General features: G+C 39.2%; 1 pseudogene; it reads left to right on the top strand.

Moving 5' to 3' along the window:
* The first annotated feature begins 2,071 nt into the window (after positions 1–2,071).
* Positions 2,072–3,992, top strand: LOC118619619 (annotated as a pseudogene).
* The last annotated feature ends 13,996 nt before the right edge of the window (positions 3,993–17,988 follow it).

Genomic DNA, 17,988 nt, shown 5'->3' on the forward strand with positions numbered 1-17,988 from the left:
CCTTCTAAATCAAGACCGTCCCCACCCCACCCCCAAAAAAGAGTGTGATTTAGCCAAGGTAAGGAGGAAAGTCAGGAAGGCTGTCCAGAGGCCAAATGTTTATGTAGGGTGTATTTAAAGAGAAAGATTGTGTCAGGGATAATTACCCTCTTATTCTAGAGCTGCTTAGTCTCTTGTCTTATATCAGTTTTGTGCCTCTGCTCCATTCTTTTTCCTTAGAACCAGTTTCATCATGATTACTGCTCCCCAAAACTTCAACTTACATTAGGCTTTAGCTCGTTTTAGGTGCTAAACAGGGAAAATGAATCTTGAAGCTCCACTGCCCACCATTGCTTTGGAGATTCTGTTTCTATATTTTAGTTCAGATTTACATGAGAAATGTTGATCATCTAAATCCAGATTATGGATTGGTTTCTACTTGTATCAGGTCCTCCAACCCCAACCAGCCAACAGATGGGACCAGATAAAATGTATCTCTTCTAAAGTCTACCCCTTTCAGCAGAGTAGAGTAGAGAGGACATTTAAATAAAGGACAGAGTATGTGTGGAAGTCAATGATAGGGTTATCTAGTGTCCTGCCATTCAAAGTATGGTTCCCAGATCACCAAACTGGCATTGCCTGGTAACTTGTTAGAAATGCAGAGCTTCAGTCTTCACCCCAGATCTGCTGAATCATAATCTGCATTTTAGTATGATCCCCAGGGGATTTGTATGCACTTTGAAGTTTGAAAAGCACTTGTTTCATACATCTCTATTTTTACAAATTGGGCAACAGGTCATATGGATGACCCTTCCAAATACCATAGCTCTATTTTTTTTTTTTTCTTCAGCCACTCATTGCAACATTCTAGACTTTCTCATTATCCAGAATTGCACCATGCTGGAAATTTGTCCAGAGAGACCATTTGGTATGCCTTGTCCTCCAATCCTTCCAGTTTACTCACCCTCTCACTCTTATCAATCCTTTGACAACTTCAATGTCTCTGCTTCTTTGGTGTCTTTACTTTCTCCCCATGGATCTACTCCCACTTTCACTTTCTTCCAACTTAGACCCTGTGCTCTAGCACTGCAATTGCTTTTGTGACAATATCCTCTTCCCTTGTTTTCTTTATTTTATCATACTTTTGCACAAAGTCCACTAAGATATTAATCTGTTTCCTCAACACCTGTCACCAGGTGTCTAGTGCAACTGGAGGGAAGAAAATCATTCATGTCCCTGATTAGAGTAATTTTAAATTCAGGGCAGCCAACCTCAACTGTGCCTTAAAACCAGCTGGAAATTTTGTGTTGCCTGGGCAACACTCCCTTACCCTCAGCAGGTGACTCAGTCACCTACTTCACAGGGAAGAAACCAAACCACCAGATGGGAATTCCCTCACCTCCCCAGCAAACCTACATATTCACCCATGCCCACCCTCATTCATTTCTCTTTCCCTCCAATTAGAATGGGAAAGATGCTTGCCCATCTCTCATGTTTTCATCCCATTGCATCCCACTATCACAGGGGTCTCACTATTATGATTATATTTTTTTCTATAGAAAGCATTTAAACATGCTCAGTTAAAAAAACAAAAGTAAAAAACTTGCATTAAGTTCATGTCTCCCTCTGGTTACCACCCTCTCTTTCTCCCTGTCTTCTGTGGAACTCTTGGTTGTCTACATAGACATCTTTCTCCTCTCCTCTTTCCTTGAAAGCAGAGCCTACCTCCCAGTATAAAGGGGGGAAATGCCAGATGTTCACTTGCTGAAACTCCTTGTAGTTGGGGGAGGGGGTGTGAGTGTTAAAGCCAAGGAGTCATTAAGGCATGTCTGTTGGATCCTTTCAGGAAGGTTTGCTTCCTAATAACAAGGATAGAGGCACATGAGGAGATCTATCTCTCTGGACGTTGTCATGAGGACGGGATATTTGGGGATGCTTTTACCATTTTATGACCACAAAGGGCACCCAAGTGCATCCCCAGAGAAGCCAACTAAAGTCTAAACCTATGAACCACCTGTTTCTGGGCTGTTTCTTAAATATGTATATTTAAGAACATAGGTGTCATGAAAACCACCACTAAATCAAACCCAAAATGAGAAAAAAGACTCATATCAACATGATCATCATTGGACACGTAGAATCCGGCAAGCCTACCCTTACTGGCCATCTGATCTACAAATGTGGTAGGATCGACAAAAGAACCATTGAAACATTTGAAAAGGAGGCTGCTGAGATGGGGAGGTTCCTTCAAGTATGCCTGGGTTTTGGATAAACTGAAAGCTGAATGTGAGTGCGGTATCACCATTGATATCTCCCTGTGGAAATTCGAGACCAGCAAGTATTATGTGATCATCAGTGATGCCCAAGGACACAGAGACCTCATCAAACACTTCTCAGGCTGACTGTGCTGTCCTGATAGTTGCTGCTGGTGTTGGTGAATTTGAAGCAGGCATCTCCAAGAATGGGCAGACCTGTGAGCATGCCCTTCTGGCTCACACTACACACTGGGTGTAAAACAACTGATTATTGGTGTTAACAAAATGGATACCACTGAGCCTACAGCCAGAAGAGATACGAGGAAATCATTAAAGAAGTCAGCACCTATATTAAGAAAATTTGCTACAACCCTGACACAGTAGCATTTGTGCCTATTTCTGGTTGGAATGGTGACAGTATGCTGGAGCCAAGTGCTAATAGGCCTTGGTTCGAGGGATGAAGAGTCACCCGTAAAGATGCCAATGCCAGTGGAACCACACTGCTTGAAGCTCTGGATTGCATCCTACCACCAACTCGTCCAACTGACAAGCCCCTGTGTCTGCCCCTTCAGGATGTCTACAAAATTAGTGGCATTGGTACTGTCCCTGTAGGCAGAATGGAGACTGGAGTTCTCAAACCCAGCAGGGTGGTAACCTTTGCTCTAGTCAATGTTACAACTGAAATAAAGTCTGTTGAAATGCACCATGAAGCTTTGAGTGAAGCTCTTTCTGGGGACCATGTGGGCTTCAATGTCAAGAATGTGTCTGTCAAAGATGTTTGGCCCTTGCCAGTTTTGCTCAGTGGTTAGAGTGTCAGCCTGTGGTCTAGAGAGACCTGGGTTCAGTTCCCCCTAAGGGCACGTGCCTCGGTTGCAGTTTGTCCCCGGCCCTGGTTGGGTCGTGTGGGTGGCGACAACTCGATGCGTCCCTTTCACATCGATGTTTCTCTCTCTCTCTCTCTCTCTCTCTCTCTCTCTCTCTCTCTTTATCTCTTTATCTCTCTCTCTTCCTCTCCCTCCTTCTCACTTTATATGAACAAAAAATGGAAAAAGTGTCCTTGGGTGAGGATTAAAAAAATAAAATAAAAAATGTTTGGTGTGGTAGTGAGGCTGGTGACAGCTAAAATGACCCACCAGTGGAAGCAGCTGGCTTCACAGCTCAGGTGAGTATCCTGAACCATCCAGGCCAAATCAGTGCTGGATATGCACCTGTGCTGGATTGTCACACAGCTCATATTGCTTGCAAATTTGCTGAGCTGAAGAAGATTGATCATTGTTCTGGGAAAAAGCTGGTAGATGGCCCTAAGTTTTTAAAATCTGGTGATGCTGCCATCGTCAATATGGTTTCTGGCAAGCCTGTGTGTGTGTCTTTGTTTGTTTGTTTGTTTTTCCTTTATTGATTTTAGAGAGAGAGGTAATGAGAGGGAGAGAGAGATAGAAACATCTATGAGAGAGGACATCAGTTAGCCACCTCCTGCATGCTCCCCACTGGAGATCGGGCCCACAACTTGGGCATGTGCCCTGCCCAAGAATTGAACCAGTGACCTCTTGGTGCATGGGTCGATTTTCAACCACTGAGCCACACTGTCCGGACAAGCCCGTGTGTGTTGAGACCTTCTCTGACTATCCTCTTCTGGGTCTCTTTGCTGTTCGTAACAAGACAGACCGTTGCTGTGAGTATCATCAAAGCAGTGGGCAAAAGGCAGCTGGAGCTGGCAAAGTCACCAAGTCTGCCCAGAAAGCTCACAAGGCTAAATGAATATTATCCCTAATACCTGTCACCCCAGTCTTAATCAGTGGTGAAAGAACCTTCTGAGAACGGTTTGTCTCAGTTGGCCATTTAAGTTTAATAGTAAAAGGCTGGTTAATGCTTATAATGCACCATAAAACCTTCAGAAGGAAAGGAGAATGTTTTGTGGACCATTTGGTTTTTGTGTGTGTCAGTTTTTAAGTTAGTTTTTAAACTCAGTACTTTTTAATGGAAACAACTTGACAAAAAATCTGACACAGAATGTTGAGACACATTAAAACAAAGTTTAATGAGGGGAGAAATAGATGTGTGTGTGTGTGTGTGTGTGTGTGTGTGTGTGTGTGTGTGTGTGTGTGTTTTGAATGGGAGGGCCTCTATTGTGTAAGTCACTTTTATTTGGGTATTCCCATGCTTATAGCTGAAAAGACATTGATACATTTTTAAAGCCAAAATTTCTATTAAAAAGGTCCATATAGGTTGTATCCACTTCCTTACCTCCCACACTTGCTTCAGTCACTGAAATCTGGGTTACCCAAAACACACTGCTCCACCATGTTTTCCCGTGAGGGTCCCGGTGAGGACTAAATGCTGAATCCACTGGACGATTTCAGATTTGCTCCTACATGGTCTCTCCGTAGCACTTAGTATTTTAAAATCTCAGAAAAATCTTTTCCTATAGCTCTGCTGCTTCTCTGCACATCTCTTCAATATGATCTCCGGGGGCTCTGTTCTTAGCCTTTCTTCCTTCTCACTACATGTTTAGCCAAGGCCAGCTCATCTTCTTCCTCCGTGGCATCCATTTATACCTCTATGCCAGCAATTTTTAACCTTTTGCATCTCATGGCACACATAAACTAATTACTAAAATTCTGTGCACACCAAAAAATGTTATATTTTTTTCCCAATCTGACAAAAAAATGATATAATTATGATTCATTCACACCAGATGGCTATTGTTGTCTTGGCTGTTATCATATTTTTATTTGACAGCCTATGGGAAAAGAGATTAGTGCCCCTGACTACATAGTCAGGTATTACATGTTTTAAAAATTCTTGCAGCTCACTGGTTGAAAATTGTTGCTCTGTGCTAATGACTCCCAAACCTATGTGCATAGGCTTCCACGATTTGGCAGCAGGCATATAAGTTATGAAAGAAGCCATTTTTTTAGTTAAATAATGCTCATTCATTTTGAGTAGGATTTAACTGTGTTTCTCCTCTTTTGTTGTCTCTATAGTAAAGCTGTCAGAGAAACCAGTAGTCTCAGTTCTTCCTGGACATTAAAATACTTGGGGAGATTTTTTAATACCCTGATGCCTGGGATCAATTCTCTTAGAATCTCTTAGATGAGACTCAGGCAGTGGTATTTTGTAAAGCTTTTCAGTGATCCTGGTATGCAGCCAAGCAGAAAACCACTGGTTTGTGGGGAGAGTATTGGGCTAGAAATCTGGGCCTAGGTTTGTGGGTCCCCTGTTCATTCTCTGGCAAGTCAGTAGCATAGACTTTGGAATAGGCAAAACTTGGTTTGAATTATAGCTAGGATGTGTGATTTGGGGCAAGTTACTTTACTCTCCTTAGCCCCAGTTTTGACTTATGAAATGAGCAAAACAATACCTCATCTACAGGGTTTAGTGGGAATGAAATAAACACCCGACACATAGTTAACACTGTAAATATTATGAATCTACTAAAATGAACATAATGAAAACTGTAGCAAAATGGAAAAATATGATTTAATGTTAAAGGGGAAAACAAGATATAATGTGGAATATCTACAGTGTAACTGTGAAAGATGTCTATTCATGTGAACCAAGACTGGAAGGGAACATGTAAAATATAAAAATAGGTTTTTAAAATTGACTTTCTCTCTCTTCCTGAATGGTTTTAAAATCCCATGTCTTTGGGAGAAGACAGGAAACTGGCAATAATAATGCATGTGTGCCTCTTTCTTTTTCTTTCTTTCCCTTAATAATGCTCAGAACAACAGTGGCATCACATGATCCTTCAGATCCAAGGGCAGCAATTTTCAGAAACTGAAACTAGAGGTCAGGACTGGGTGAGGAGAGAACCAGCATTCAAAGACAGTCCGGGAAGTGAGAACTGGGAAAAAAATCAGAATCCAATACCCATCACTGAGGTGGCTTACAACAGGATTGAAGTAATTATCCACATGCAGCCTTTACTGGTGTATAGAATTATATCATGTAACTGAATTTAGGGAGAGACACAGAGCAGAATTTTGAAGAAATGTGCTTCTTCCTGGTCCCAGAGCTCAAGGATGAGAGGTAAGCACACCAGGTAATCTGTGCATGAGTATTAAGAAACTGGGATATCTTTCAAAGGACGGGGGCGGGAGAAGCACACATCTTCACAATTCTGGGCTAAGTGTGACCCTCACAGCCTTACTCAGCAGACTCGAGACAGAAGGTCATATTTGCAGAAAACTGCAGGACATTGAAAAAAGAAATAGAGAACGATATAAAAAAGTGGAAGCACATACCTTGTTCATGAATTAGAAAAATTAACATAATTAAAATGTCCATGCTACCCAAAGCAATCTATAAATTCAATGCAATCCCCATCAAAATACCAATGACATATTTCACAGAACTAGAACAAATACTTCAAAAGTTCACATGGAACCAAAAAAGTCCCCGAATAGCCACAGCAATCTTGAAAAAGAAGGACAAAGCAGGTGAGATCACAATACCAGATATCAGGTTATACTACAAAGCCACTGTAATCAAAACAGCCTGGTACTGGCACAAGAACAGACATATAGACCAGTGGAACAGAATAGAGAACCCAGAAATGGACCCAAGGCAATATGCTCAATTAATATTTGACAAAGGTGGCAAGAGCATACAGTGGAGTAAAGACAGCCTCTTTAATAAATGGTGTTGGGAAAATTGGACAGCTACATGCAAAAAAGTAAAACTAGACCATCAACTTACACAAGACACAAAAATAAACTCAAAATGGATAAAAGACTTAAATGTGACCCATGAATCCACAAAAATTCTAGAAGTAAATGTAGGCAACAAAATTTTGGACATCATACGCAGCAGAATTTTCACTGACACATCACCTAAGGCAACAGAAACAAAGGAAAAAATGAACCCATGGGACTCCATCAAACTCAAAAGCTTCTGCACAGCAAAAGAAACAACCATCAAAATGGAAAGGCAACCCACTGTATGGGAGAACATCATTGCCAATGATACATCAGATAATGAGTTAATTTCCAAAATATATACTCATACAACTTAACAAAAGAAAGACAAAGAACCCAATTAAAAAATGGGGAGAGGAGCTGAATAAACACCTCTCCAAACAGGACATACAAATGGCTAAGAGACATATGAAGAAATGCTCAACATCACTAATCATCAGAGAGATGCAAATTAAAACAATAATGAGGTATCACCTCACACTTGCCAGAATGGCCGCCATTCGCAAATCATCAAAGAAGTGTTGGCCAGGGTGTAGAGAAAAGGAGACTTTAGTTCACTGCTGGTGTGAATGCAGATTGGTGCAGCCACTATGGAAAACACTATGGTGTTACCTCAAAAAATTAAAAATTGAATTGCCATTTGACCCAGTGATCCCACTTCTAGGAATATACCCTAAGAAGCCTGAAACACCAATCTGAAAGAATATATGTACCTCCATGTTCATAGCAGCACTATTTACAGTAGCTAAGATCTGGAAAGAGCCCAAATGTCCATCAGTAGACGAATGGATGAAAAAGCAGTGGTACACTTGGTTGCAGTTTGTCCCCAGCCCTGGTTGGGTCGTGTGGGTGGCAACCACTTGATGTGTCGCTTTCACGTCGATGTTTCTCTCTCTCTCCCTCCCTCTCACTCTATCTGAACAAAATATTGAAAAATGTCCTCGGGTGAGGATAAAAAAAAAAAAAGAAAAAGCAGTGGTACATATACACAATGGAGTACTATGCAGCTGTAAGAAAGAAGATCTCTTATCCTTTGAGACAACATGGGGGGACCTGGAAAGTATTATCTTAAGTGAAACAAGCCAAGCAAAAAAAGCAAATACCACATGATCTCACTTATTTATGGAATATAATGAACATAACAGTCTGAGGAATAGGGTAGACCCAGAAACATGAAAGTAGGGTACAGACTGACAACCCTCAGAAGAGGGGGTGGTGGGGGGAGGGAAGAGATAAACCACAGACTTAATATGCATGTATGCATAACCAATGGACATGGACAACAAAGCCGGGGACAGGGTGGGAGTGATGGGGAGGAGGGTGTCAATGGGATAAAAAAAGGAGAAACATCTGTAACAAAAATAAAATAAATAAATAAATAAAAATAAAAATAAAAAATATATATATATAAAAAGAATGAACAAGTTAATATTTGTCATTCTTACTTTTGACTTTTTAAATAAACAAATAGAATACAACAGAATGGGGCTTGGGAAAGTTTTTGTTTGTTTTTTGTATTAGGAAGGACATTAAAATCTCGGGAAGAAAAATTAAATAAATAACAATTAAGATAAATTATCTTGCAATCTGTGCATCCAACAGCACACATATTCTTCCTCCTTAAAGAGTCATTTATATTCTCCCCAGAAAAATATTAGCACCACTTCCCCTTAGCCAGTTTCCTGACAATCCATCTGGTGAGAGCAGACATCTGTTACTGAGTCTCTATTTAGGGAAAAGATATTAACCCTCAGAATACACAAAATAAGAAATCTCATGTGTAACACCCAGCATGGTGGTTTTTCACCCCATGAACTAAAAGAGAGATAGATATGAGCAGAACCTCAGACTGTCAAATATAATTAGCTTCTCCTGTCAACACTGTCTTTTATTGCCTCCTGTAGTGGGTTGAATTGTGGACTCCCAAAAGATGTGTCTACCCCCAAACCTGTGACTGTGACTTTATTTGGAAAAATGGTCTTTGCAGGTGTAATTGAGGTAAGACTCTCAAGATGAGATCATCCTGGATTAGGGTGGACCCTAAATCCAATCCCAAGTACACGTTTAAGAAAAGGCCAAGTAGAAATACACAGACTAAGGCCCATGTGAAGACAGAGTCAGTGATTGGAATTACACAGCCAACGAACACCAAGGGTGGCTGGCAGCTACCAGAAGCTAAGAGAGAGGCAGGGAAAAGATTCTCCCTCATAGCCTCTGGAGCAAAACAACCCTGCTGACACCTTGATTTTGGACTACTGACCTCCACAACTGTGAGAGAATAAATTTCTGTTGTTTTAGCCCACCCAATTTGTGATCATTTGTTACAACAGTCCTGTGAAACAAATACTGGGAACTTCTACAGGGAACCACTTCCTCCTTCACTGGAGATGTTGCAAGAATTTATTAATGTTGACAAAGCTTTCTCCTGTGATAAGTACTCTGGAAGAACCACTTGTCCCAAAGTGAAAAGAATCCTGATAGAACCATAGAGTAACAGTACAGAGAAGGAAACCTGTATAGTTTGAGATCTACCTATAAAATAAGGACACTGAATGTTAATAGACACAGAACTTGAGTGTCATCCTACAGTCATCCTTAGATGCTACACCTAACTCAAGTTGCTGCCTTCACTCATACTTTTGAAAGTCTTGTTTTATAATTGACCTTAGAACATATTGGCAAGTTGTATTAGTCAAGGTTCTCTAGAGAAACAGAACCAGTTCTCTAGAGAAATGAAAAATAAGAGAAACAGAGATTGATTAAAAAGAATGGGCTTGCCCTGGCCGGTTTGGCTTAGCAGTTGGAGCATCGGCTTGCGGTCCAGAGAGACCTGGGTTCAGTTCCCACTAAGGGCATGTACCTCAGTTGCAGTTTTTCCCCGGCCCTGGTTGGGTCATGTGGGTGGCAACCACTTGATGTGTCCCTTTTGCATTGATGTTTCTCTCTCTCTCTCTCTCCCTCCCACTCTGTCCGAACAAAATATGGAAAAATGTCCTCGGGTGAGGGTTTAAAAAATATAACAATAAAAAATTTTTTTAAAAATAAAAAGAATGGGCTCAAAAAATGTCCAAAATGGCGGTGGAATGAATGGAAGCTACACAGACCATCTCCCAGGACCAAACTGGAATTACAATTGAAATAAAGACAAATTATCAGATTAAAACAACAGAAAAGCAGCTGAAGAGGACCCATATAACCATGGTCAGAAAGAGGACACACAATCAAGCCTGGTAGGAACTGTGAAGGCACAAGAGGTGAGAGGGCAGGCTGGGAGCCTACAGACAGCAGCTGTTTTAGCTGTGAGCAACTCCCTGGGGGTTACAATTCCAAGCAGGCTCCACAGCACAGAGGGCTGGAACAAAGCACTAAATTAGCCACAGCTACTCATCTTGGGCTCCAGCAGAGGGAGGGCCAACTGGTTTAGAACTGTGTGGAGAGACTCAGGAATTTGGAGAACTGGGAGACCTGGGGCAGCAGTGGGAGTTTTTATGCTGAAACACTCCCTCATGGGACAGTAGTCATCTTGTTCAAAGAGCCCCTTCCCAGAGCTCTGGGAGAAACAACAGCCCCTCCTTCAGGAATTTAACACCACCCAGCCAGGCCAAAGAAATGCAAATTGAGGCTCATTAACAGCTATCAAGCACCTGCCCCACCCTGAACACCTGAGGGATTTTTTTCATTTAGTTGAGGGCTACAACTCAAGGCTCATCAAGTAACTGAGACTAATAGCCTCCAGGCAAAAAGCTAGAGGGTAACTGAACCTTCCTTCTGGAAATCCCAGGCTTGCAAATCTACCCAGGAAAGTAAGACTTGTAAGTGGTGTTTAACGTAGGTCCTGCCACACTCATCCAAATCCAGTAGAGGGAGCCACAACCAGGGGAACACCAACACCCACAGGGAAAATTCAGCAGGCTCTAAAACCCATTGAGACAGCCAAAATGGTGAAACAAAGAAACAAATCCCAAATGAAAGAACAAGATAATTGGACAGAAGATGAAATAAATGAAAGGCAATTGAGCAAGATATCAGAGGGCGAGTTAAAGTAATAATCATGAGGAAGCTCAAAAGCATGAGTAAAGATATAGAAGCATTAAAAACCAGCCAAATGGAAATGAAGAATGACATAGCAGAAATAAAGAACACATTGGGAGGAATAACCAGCAGAATAGAGGAGGCTGAGGATCAGATCAGTGAATTAGAAGACAGGGTAGAAAAAATCGCCCAATCAGAGAATCAAAAAGAAAAAACAGGAAGACAACCTAAGAGAATTCTGGGACAATATGAAACATACATAACAACATCCACATCATGGGATTTCCAGAAAAAGAAGAAAATGAGCAAGAGTTAGAGAATATATTTGAAGAAATGGTGACAGAAAACTTCCCTAACTTGGTGAAGGAAAAAAGCATGTAAGTACAAGAAACACAGAGAGCCCCAGTAAAAAGAACCCAAGCAGGCCCACACCAGGACACATAAAAATTAAAATGCCAAAAATTAAACACAAAGAGAATCCTAAAGACAGCAAAAAATAAGCAATGGGATACCTACAAAGGAACCCCATAAGGCTTTCAGCTGACTTCTCAACAGCAACACTATGGGCCCGAAGGGAATGGCATGAAGTAATCAAGGTACTGAGAAGCAAGGATCTGAATCCAAGACTACTCTATCCAACGAGGCTATCATTCAAAATAGGAGGTGAAATAAAGATCTTCCCAGACAATAAAAGACTGAGGGAATATATTAGCACCAAACCGGCATTGCAAGAAACATGAAAAGGACTACTGTAATTAGTAGAAGAAATAAAAAGAAAAATATAACCACAATAAACAAAAATGGCAATAAATAAGTACATATCCATAATAACCTTAACTGTAAATTGATGAAACAATCAGATCAAAAGACACAGAGTAGCTAATTGGATAAAAAACTTACATATATATAGTTTACAAGAAGACTCACAAAAGAAGACTCACCTCACAAAAAAGACTCACATAGGTTAAAAGAGAAGGGATGGAAAAGACTCTTTTAAGCAAATGGAAAGAAAGAAAAAGCTGGGGTAGCAATACTCATATCCGATAAAATAGACTTCAAAATGAAGACCATATCAAGAGACAAAAAAGGCCACTACATAATATTGAAATGATCTATCCAACAGGAAGATATAATCTTGGTAAACATATTTGCACCAAATATAGGAGCACCAAAATATTTAAAATATCTGGAGGACTTCAAAGGAGAAATCGATAGCAATACAATCATAGCAGGGGACTTCAACACCCCACTGACATCACTGGATAGGTCCTCTAGAAAAAAAATTAACAAAGATACAGAGACTCTAAATGATGCACTAGATCAAATGGATTTAATAGTTATCTACAGAGAATTACAACCCAAAACTTCAAAATTCACATTCTTCTCAAGTGCACATGGGAACATTCTTAAAGATAAACTACACATTAGGACAAAAACTAAGTCTCTACAAGTTCAGGAAGATTAAAATCATATCAAGCATCTTCTCAGATCACAATGGCATAAAACTAGAAATCAATTACAACAAAAACACACAAAAACATTTAAACACATGGAGGCTAAATAGTATGTTATTAAACAATGAATGGGTTACCAAGAAAATCGAGAAAGAAATTAAAAACTTCCTGGAAACCAATGAAAATGAACACACAACAACACAAAATCTATGGGGCGCAGCAAAAGCAGTCCTGAGGGGGAGGTTCATAGTACTACAAGCCTACCTCAGGAAACAAGAAAAATTTCTAATTGACTATCTAACCTCACAACTTAAAGAACTAGAAAGCAAACAAAAAGAAAAACCCAGAGCAAGTACTCTGTGTGTGTGTGTGTGTGTGTGTGTGTGTGTGTATATATATATCACAAGACACAATACAGTGTAAAAGACACTATATATAGTAAAGATCAGAGCAGAAATAAATGACATAGAGACTAAAAAAACAAACAAACAAACAAAAAAAAACACATTTCAAAAGATCAGTGAAACAAAGAGCTGGGTTTTTTTTGTTTTTTTTTTTGTTTTTTATAAGATAAACAAGTTTGATGAACCATTAGCTAAACTCACGAGAAACAGCCCTGGCCGGTTTGGCTCAGCGGTTAGAGCGTTGGCCTGCGGTCCCGAGAGACCCGGGTTCGGTTCCCGCTAAGGGCATGTACCTCAGGTGCAGTTTGTCCCCGGCCCTGGTTGGTCGTGCGGGTAGCAGCCACTCGATGTGTCCCTTTCACATCGATGTTTCTCTCTCTCTTCCTCTCTCCCCCTCCCACTCTACCTGAACAAAAAATAGAAAAATGTCCTCAGGTGAGGATAAAAAAATAAATAAAATAAAATAAACTCATGAGAAACAGAGAGGACCAAAATAAACAAAATCAGAAACAAAAGAGAAGTAACAACTGACACCACAGAAATACAAAGGATCATTAACAAATACTATGAACAACTTTATGGCAACAAATTAGACAATCTAAGTGAAATGGAAAATTTCTAGAAACATATAGTCTCCCAAAACTGAACCAGGAAGAGAGAGAAAACTGGAACAGACCAATAACAATTAAGGAAATCGAAGATGTAATCAAGAATCTCCCAGCAAACAAAAGCCTGGGATCTGACAGCTTCATGGGGGAGTTTTACCAAATATTCAAAGAAGAACTAACACCCATTCTCCTCAAACTATTTCAAAAAAAAATTCAAGAAGGAAGACTTCCAAACTCATTTTATGAGGCCAGCATAATTCTAATTCCAAAACCAGAAAAAGACACTACAAAGAAAGAAAACTACAGGCCAATATCCCTGATGAACATAGATGCCAAAATCCTCAACAATATACTAGCAAATCAGATCCAGCAATACATCAAAAAAATTATTCACCATGATCAAGTGGGATTCATCCCAGGGATGTAAGGCTGGTATGATATTTTCAAATCAATAAAAGTAATGTACCATATAAACAAAATGAAAGATAAAAACCATATGATCATATCAATAAACACTGAAAAAGCATTCAACAAATTTAGCACCTGTTTCTGATAAAAACGCTCAGTAATGTGGGAATAGAGAAAAGGGATCACATCTTGACATAATAAAGGCCATATATGAAAAACGTACAGCCAACATCATACTCAATGGGCAAAAACTACAAGCATTTTCCTTAAGAACATGAAATAGACAGGGATGCCCACTCTCGCCACTCTTAATTAATATAGTACTGGAAGTCTTAACTACAGCAATTACACATGAAGAAAAAATAAAAGGGATCCAAATTGGAAAGGAGGAAGTGAAACTGTCATTTGCAGATGACATGATATTGTGCAAAGAATACTCTAAAGACTCCATCAAAAATCTACTAGACTTAATAAATGAATTTGTCAAGGTAGCAGGATACAATTTAACATCAAGAAATTGATGGCATTCTTACACACCAATGATGAACTCAGAAAGAGAAACTAAAAAAAAATCCCATTTACCATCACAGCAAAAAAAATTAAGATACCTAGGAATAAACTTAACCAAACAAGTAAAAGATCTATTTGCAGGAAACTACAGGACATTAAAAAAAGAAATAGAGGAAGATATGAAAAGTGGAAGCACATACCTTGTTTATAGATTGGAAGAATTAACATCATTAAAATGTCCATATTACCCAAAGCAATCTATAGAATCAATGCAATCCCCATTAAAATACCAACAACATATTTCACAGAACTAGAACAAATACTTCAAAAGTTCATATGGGTCCTGGCCAGTTTGCTCAGTGGTTAGAGTGTCAGCCCACAGACCAGAGAGTTCTAGGTTCGGTTCCTGCTAAGGGCGCATACCTCAGTTGTGGTTTGCCCTGGCCCCAGTTGTGGTCGTGTGGGCGGCAGTCAGTCGATGTGTCTCTCTTGCATCAATGTTTCTCTCTCTTTTGCTCCCTCTCTCCCTCCTGCTCTGTCTGAGGATAAATGCAAAAATGTTCTCTGGTGAGGATTTAAAAAAAAAGTTCATATGGAAACAAAAAAGGCCCCGGAATATCCACAGCAATCTTGGAAAAAAAGAAAAAAGTAGGAGGGATCACAATACCAGATATCAGGCTACACTACAAAGCCACTGTAATCAAAATAGCCTGGTACTGGCACAAGAACAGGCATATAGATCAATATAAAAACAGAGAATCTGAAAATAGACCAAGACAATATGCTCAATTAATATTTGACAAAGGTGGCAAGAGCATACAGTGGAGTAAAGACAGCCTCTTTAATAAATGGTATTGGGAAAATTGGACAGCTACATGCAAAAAAATGAAACTAGACCACTGACTTACACTATACACAAGAATAAACTCAAAATGAATAAAAGACTTAAATGTGACTCATGAATCCATAACAATCCTAGAAGAAAATGTAGGCAACAAAATTTCAGACATCACACGCAGCAGAATTTTCACTGATACAACACCTAAGGCAAGAGACACATAGAAAAAAATGAATGTATGGGACTTCATCAAACTAAAAATCTGCAGAGTGAAAGAAACAACTATCAAAATGGAAAGGGAACCCACTATATGGCAGAGCATAATTGCCAACAATACATCAGATAATGGATTAATTTCCAAAATATATACTCATACAACTCAACAAAAGGAAGACAAAGAACCCAATTAAAAAATGGGGAGAGGACTTAAATAGATACCTCTCCAAACAGGACATACAAATGGCCAAGAGACATATGAAAAAATGTTCAATGTCACTAATTATCAGAGAGATGCAAATTAAAACAACTATAAGGTATCACCTCACACCTGCCAGAATGGCAGCCATCAACAAATCATCAAACAATAAGTGCTGGTAAGGGTATGGAGCAAAGGGGACTCTAGTACACTGCTGGTGGGAATGTAGACTGGTGCAGCCACTATGGAAAACAATATGGTGTTTCCTCAAAAAATTAAGAATTGAACTGCCATTTGACCCAGTGATCCCCCTTCTAGGAAAATATCCTAAGAAGCCTGAAATACCAATCAGAAAGAATATATGTACCTCCATGTTCATAGCAGCAGTATTTACAATTGCTAAGATCTGGAAACAACCCAAGTGTCCATCAATAGACAAGTGGATAAAAAAGCTGTGGTACATATACACAATGGAACACTATTCAGCTGTAAGAAAGAAAGATCTTGTATCCTTTGAGACAACATGGAGGGACCTGGAGAGTATTATGCTAAGTGAAATAAGCCAATCAGAGAAAGACAAATACCACATGATCTTACTTACTTGTGGAATATAATGAACAAAATAAGCTGATGAACAAAACAGACCTGGAGAGAGAGAAAAGAGTATGGTTCAGACTGACAAACCTCAGAGAAGAGGGGCGAGGAGGAGAGATGAGATAAACCAAAGAGTTTATATGCCCGTATGCATAACCAATGGACATAGACAACAATGCTTGGTTGGGGGAAGGGATAAGGAAGAGGGTGTCTGCTGGGAAAAAGGAGAAACATCTGTTACAAAAATAAATGTTTTTTAAAAAGTGGGCTCATGCAATTAAGGAGATTGAGAAGTCCCATAATCTGGCTGCTGCAAATTGGAGACCCAGTAAATCCTGTGGTACTATTCAGTCTAAATCTGAAGGGCTGAGAACCAGGAGTGTCAAGGGAAGAAGGTAGGTGTTACAGCTCAAGCAATCAGACAGAAATGGCTGAATTCTTTCTTCCTCCTCTTTTTGTTTTATTCAGGCCCTCAACAAATTAGATGATACCCACCCACAGTGGAGAGGGTAAATTGCTTTACTGAGTCCACTGATTCAAATACCAATATTATCCAGAAATAACCTCACAGACACACCCAGAAATATTGTTAGCCAAATATCTAGGCACCCTGTGATCCTGTCAAAGTGACACATAAAATTAACCATTATACAAGTTAGGCAAGCAAAACAATTTTATTCACTTATGGTCACAACTCCAAGGGTTATTACCTAATCCTTTTTCTTAGACAATTTAAATGACCAATTTACACTAGAATCCACGACATTTATTATTTTTTTAATTTTTATTTTTTAGTTTACACTTAATATTACAGTTTACATTTAATATTATTTTGTATTAGTTCCAGGTGTACAACATAATGGTTAGACAATCATATAATTTACAAGGTGTTCCCCCGATATTTCCAAGTACCCAACAGGCATCATATATAGTTATTAGAAAATTATTGACTATATTCCCTATGCTGTACCTTATATCCTCATGACTATTTTATAACTACCATTTTTTACTTCTTAATTCCTTCACCTTTTTCACCCATTTCCCCAAACCCATTCCCTCTGGCAACCATCAGTATGTTCTCTGTATTTATGAGACTCTTTCAATTTTGTGTGCTTATTTTCTTTAGATTCCACATATAAGTGAAATCATATGATATTTGTCTTTCTCTGACTGAATTATTTCATCTAGCATAACACCTTCTAGGTCCATCCATGCTATCACAAATGGTAAGATTTCATTCTTTTTTATGGCTGAGTAATATTCCATTTGTATATATGTAACACAGATTTTTTCATCCTATCATCTATTGATGGGCACTTAGGTTGCTTCCATATCTTGGCTATTGTAAATAATGCTTCAATGAACACTATGATGTGTATGTTCTTTTGAATGATCTACATGATTTTTAAATTTAAACATATTATATCCCCAAATGAAGAACTTTTTCTATTTATATTTATTTTATACTTACCAGATTGACAAAAAGTTAAAAGTTTTACAATACCATTTTGGGGAAGATATGAAACATTAGGAAATGTCATACTCTGCTACTGGCTCTTCTACTGTACTCATTGGGTAGTAAAGGTTAAGATGCAAATACTTCCTACCCAATAATTCTAAACCTAAGTGTGTAGGAGTAACTCTAATGTAGCAAGAGACTTGTGTGAGAGGGTTCAAGGTAACATTATGTGTGATAACAAAAAAGTGGAAACAGCCAAAATGTCCTTTAACAAAAGCGACAGTAACCAAGAACAGCAAGTTGTGGAATGTTCATAGCATATGTCACAGATA

Source organism: Molossus molossus, unplaced genomic scaffold (genome assembly GCF_014108415.1).
Source record: "Molossus molossus isolate mMolMol1 unplaced genomic scaffold, mMolMol1.p scaffold_m16_p_7, whole genome shotgun sequence".
Classification (NCBI taxonomy): Eukaryota; Metazoa; Chordata; class Mammalia; order Chiroptera; family Molossidae; genus Molossus; species Molossus molossus.